The sequence below is a fragment of the Atta cephalotes genome (assembly GCF_000143395.1).
Source record: "Atta cephalotes unplaced genomic scaffold scaffold00049, whole genome shotgun sequence".
Lineage (NCBI taxonomy): Eukaryota > Metazoa > Arthropoda > Insecta > Hymenoptera > Formicidae > Atta > Atta cephalotes.
Genome location: NW_012130113.1, coordinates 1,729,622 through 1,735,783, shown reverse-complemented (window position 1 = coordinate 1,735,783; position 6,162 = coordinate 1,729,622).

The window sequence follows — 6,162 nt, the reverse complement described above, 5'->3', positions numbered from 1 at the left end:
ATATTTATTCTTAAATTAATTATTTTTTTAAATTTAAATTAGTGTCGATGCGTGCGTGCGTGCGTGCGTGCGTGCGTGTGTGCGTGTGTGTGTGTGTGTGTGTGTGTGTGTGTGTGTGTGTGTGTGTGTGTTAAGTATAATAAATCCTTTTTAGACAATAAATATTAATTTTTTTGATTAATGTAGTTATTTGAAAAATGATAGAATGTATAAAATGTGATGATTAAGTTAATTGTACAATATTTTTGCATTAATATTTACAATAATTCTGCAGAGATTATTAATAATTGGTTAATAAGGCAAAAGTTAAAAAATAATAACTTTTAATTTAAATTAATAATCATAAATTAAATAATATAAATTAAATTAATAATAAATAAAGTTAATTTTAATAAAATAATTTTTAATTTAGTCAAATTTAAAATTTATTAATAGTTTTTCAGTTAAGGTTTTTTTTATCTCTCAAAATTATATTATTTTCCAATATTATTTTCTGTAAAATCTTAAACATTACAAAATTAGTTTAGAAAAAGTTGAATGATTGTATAATTTTTTAAATTTATCTTTCTTTTTAACATAAGTATCAAAAATATAAAAATGTCTATATATATAAATATAAAAATATCAGTCTTGTATTATACAAGAAACATTTTTGTTATGTCATATGAATTATAAATAAAATTTATAATATTTAATTTATACAATGCCTTTTTGAAGGAAAATGGAAACATAGAAGATTTAAATTTTTAATTTCATTTATTATATTTAAATCTTTTGCGGCACGAACTTTTCAGACGACCCAATATAATATAGGAATAAATCAGACATCAAGCATGATAGTCTCTCGTCATTCGGCGAAAATAATGATCAAATGATACTTTGCGCAACTTATACTACAGGATCTCTATTGTTATAAGATAAGAAATAAATCAAACAAGAGTAGTTTTAAGATTATATCTAAAACTTTTATTTCAGATTTAATGCAACCTGCAATATGATTCCATTCAAAGCATGTATTGAAAATATTCAGAGTATATTCCGATTTGGAATTGTTCAATTATTCCCCTTCTAATGTGTTTTCTAAAAAAATAAGGTATAATTCTGATCTATTCTAAATAGTATAATATATATCCATATTTAATCCCAGAAGACATTTCCAGAAAATATGGCACCTTTATATTTTTTTAAACAAATATAACATAACTTATAAATATGTAACATTACTAGATCCTTTGCGAAATTAATATATGTGTGTATAGTATTGAATAAGATTATCCAAGAGTACACATCGTTTAAAAGTATGTATACATTAAGCTTTACGGCGTAAGCTTTAGATTGCAGCAGCTATAACTCATACAAAATGTATCTTTTTAATTAGCTAATCTGTGTATAAAAAATAGATAGGGCTGTTGCAGTGATAGAGAAGATATATTAAATTTTGTGATTATCAAATTTTGTGATGATAGCAAATTAATTTCTTTATAGTGTTGGTTTGTAATATTAAATAGCCCTATCGGAGTTAGGAAATTATGTATTTATGCCAGAACTCTCAAGAAAAGAAATTATCGCGTTACATGTTGCATCTTGCGAAAAAACAGTATGCATACGAATCAACAAAAAATCTTTGATATTGAAGTGAAAAGATTCTAGAATGTCTTATATGTATACATTCAGTTTTGTTCAGGTCTATTTTATTAAGCGCTCATTATTGTGAAATTGTGTGCAAACATATTGTAAAAGATGCTTATTATATGATAAAAGACACTTTCTAGTTTGTATTTATATTTCTGAAATTTTATTTCTGACTTTTGTTTAAGAAATATTGTTCAAAAATATCGTAGCATGTTGATATCGGTAACTTTTTATAATATTTTTAATTTTTTTTCGTTTTTATGTAAAATCGAATACCTCTTCTTATATTTTTGTGTAACTCTGAAAGTCAATCTAATGATATAAAATTTTTAAAAATATCAATAATAGGTTTCAATTTAGAATATTTTTAAAATTAATGAAAATTTTTCTTTTATAGAGGATTAACAATCGAAATAAATCTAATTTCATGTATAATAGGGTTACTTTTTATATATTGTACATATCCAATTGCATCCTTTTAAAAAAAAAAATCAATTGTTTTTGTTGTTCAATCTTTGTTTTGTTGTGTAATCTTTAATAATATTAACAATTAAATTCACATAAATATTTCAATATATTATATCAATATTATAAAAAAGATATTGAAGATCTAAAGAGATTTCTGTTTCTATTATGTTTTAACTATTACACATTTTCTTATAACAAACTTCAAAAACGCATCAAAAGAAAAATAAACATAAAATAAAAAAAAATTAATGATTATAACAAAACAATATGAAAATTAGATCAAATGGTACGTCATAAATATATATCGTTTTGTATATGTCTGTTTTAGTCAGGAAGCATTCACGACGAAAGATATTAACTCCCACATTTCATTTTAATTTTGTCGAGATTCTGATCGAGGAAGATGAAAATATGACGAATTTCTTGAGAAATACAGTTGTAAATAACTCAGAATTGTTTGTTAGTGAATATACGCTGAATGTAATATGTGGTATTTTATAATATTCGTAACAATATATATCGATGAATAATATAAAAAATATAATTCATTTATTTAAAAAATCAATGCAACATTTAATTAATTGTAATTTTTACAGAGGTATATGCATATTTTTGTATAATATATGTGTATGTATAATAATATTATATATCATGATATTTTTATAAATGCATTTACAGAAACAGCTATGAATATTTCTCTAAAAAAAATCTTAATGCATTCCAAGAAATGTAACATTTTACCGGATGACTGAACTTTTAACCTATAGGTAATTTATAAATATAAATATATGTAACATATTTATACCATCTTAACAAATTAATATTTTATAATTATATTAGAAATAATAATGTTCAATATAACTGTGATAATTAGAAATTTACGCGTAATATTACTGTACACATATGATCATAATTATAAATATTATTTATTTAAAAATAAATATAGCTTGAAGTTTTTAAATAAAATAAAAGTTTTTAAATAAAAATACTTTATTTTAAATACTATCGACTATAAAAAAATAATGCATATATTTAGTAAAACAATTTTATTTAGCAACAAAGACTAGGAAATTCTAAAATATTGCAAGAGTAATTAATCCGTAATACAAATAAATATTTTTTAAAATCTACGTTTTTTTCTAAAAACATAAATTTTTCGATATTTATCTATGTAGATTTTAGACATAAAAAAAAAGAAATGCAATTTCTATTTAAATTTTTCTTCTATACCTCTTAATATAGTTCGATAATCATTTCGCAAAAGAAATAGAATCTATAATATTTATTAGGGATGCACCGGATTATAAAATTATTGGATATCGAATATTAGATATCCGAAAGAAGTGTAACATCGGATATCCAATATTTTCTGGGACAATGTCTAAAAAAAGAAAAGGCTTAAAAAAGAAACAAGAGAGCGAAAAGGACTGTATCAATAGAGATGATAATAGAGAAAAAAATTGTAATTTTGTGGCAATATAAGATTATAGCTTTATGAATATGTATACTTATTTATATAATAAAAATCAACATTTTAATGATAAAATTTCGACCGGATATATGAACGACCCGAATAGTAATGATATTCGATTATCCAGTCGAATAGTAAAAAAGTGCTGGATAATATCAGATATTTTTCGGATATCCAATGCATTCCTAATATTTATTCAATGTGATTTCATTCCTCAAACCATAATATGACACAAAGAAGAAACAGTTGTGTCACGGATGAATTATTCTACTTGCTCAAAATATTTCAAAACTTTCTGAATTTTCACGTTGCCTAATTCTTCCTTGTAAAATAGAATAATAAAAATAGAATAATAAATAATAGAATAATTAAAAAAGTTTAATATAAGTAAAATATACAAATTTGACATATTGATTATACATTTTATGACATACATTTTTCAGCATAATTTTATAATATAATTTTCTACAAACCGATTCTTTTTTTTACGATTATTGACATTTTTCACTAATTCTAAAAGTTTATAGAAGAATTAAAAGAAATTTTTACAAAATGATATACTATCATTTTCTCAAAGTGCGTCCAGAAGAACTGTTTAATAGTTATAAGATCTTTTTAGATTTTTTTAGGCCATGGCTGCACGCCAATTGGATTCTCTTTGATGCCAACAAGAGAGCAAAAGAAGATTTTGAAGGATCTATTACATAGATTTACTGAACGTAAAAATACTATTTAACGTCATACTTAACCGTCATCTATTTTGAAAAATTACTATGTTTATATAGTAATTTTGTGTACAAAAATATTGCAAAATATTTCATTAATAAGGTAAATTAGATCGTTATAAGAATAAAACATAAAAAAGAATCAAATAGTCAAGGTCAGATCTTGGGATGCCTCTATGATCCGGTTTTCATTACTTGATTAACCTTTAGATTTAACCTGATCTTTATCCAATGAGATTGATCTGTGATGATGTCATGAATAAAGCCTATTAAGAAAAATATCAGATTAACTTAATCACAAGTTAACCAAATAATGAAAAACCGGACCTATCATAAATAAAATTTGTATGTAAATTTTTAAATAATCTTTCAATCTTAAAACTGCCAAACATTGTCAATCTTCAAAATGCAGTCTTAAATTAAGACTGAAATAATAATATCACAAATTAAAGTGACAGTCAATTTAATAATAAAAAATTTTTTGAAACTACAAAGATTGGCAGTGCCTAACACGCAGTTTGAAGAATTGATCAAGAAAAGATATTTGAAATAATTAATTAAAGATATTTAAAAATTTCTAGAACTGAATATTATTCGTTATTTGTAACGCCATTATCATTACAATTACTCTCTTTGCTAATGACGTAACTTTTTTTTATAATCGTAATGATAAGTCACATCTTTTTGATAATAGTAACAAATTTTATATTTATTGTTTTTACATTTTATATGAATTTGTAATTGTATATAATTTTTCGTGCAAGGTGTTCAAAAATTTGCGACTCTAATACTATAGCAAGAAAATATTATAGCAAGGAAGCCTTAAAAAATTAAATAAAAGATTAATTGAAAATTTTTATTTTAAACATTAGTTCTTTATTAAAATAATAAGAACTTAAAAACTAATTACTTATTACATTTAGAGGTCATTTTCAAATGTTGAGCGTGGGGTAGTGAGTGACTTACTTCTCAGCACGCTAATGTTTATAAGCACGATCGTAGTCCGTAATTGACAATATTTAAACAATTATATCTCAGAAATTATTGCTTAAAATGAAAAATTTATGAACAACTTTATTTAATTTTTTGCAAATTTTTTTGTTGTAGAATTTTGAGTAAACATTAGGACACCTCTGATTCAATCCTCAATTTTTGATAAGTATTCTTAATTTATTCTTACTTTAAGACCGTTTTAAGTAATATTTTAAGATTCATTCTGATATTAATTTATCATCTTAAAAATGTCATTAATTAATCAAAGCCGTATTATAAGAATAAAACTTTGTAAATACTAAATTTTGAGACTGACAAAAGTGCTGCTACGTAAAATACGGTACAGTAAAAAATAACATCTCAATCAGATTGTGTTTCAAGAGCGAAATCGCATGGTTTATAGATATATTATATAATTTCACTCTGAAATATTTACTATTATGTATGTACGAAAATCTAGCTCAGATAGAAAAAGCTTTTTCCTTGTTAGTTTTGTTTTCATATATAGATCTCTGTTTATTGCTTTTATTAATAATAAAACATTAAATCATTAAAATAATAAAAGATTAATACTGTTCCAGCAACAGATGGCCTTCAAGGCTATAGCACATTCTTTTCATAATCATAAGATGTAATAAGAATTATTAGCCAATTACAAAGAATTGTCAAAAATTTTTTAGCTCTCATTGGCTAACTCTTACGGTATGTCTTATAATTACTGTTACGGAAAATGTGTGCGACCTTAACGATGTTTATGAAAAAGAAGTACTTATATTCTTTGGCCAAAACTGACACAACTAAAATTTCGACCGAAATTTATTTATTGTTTCAATAAATTATGACATTTATGAAGGAAAAATATATGATATATGG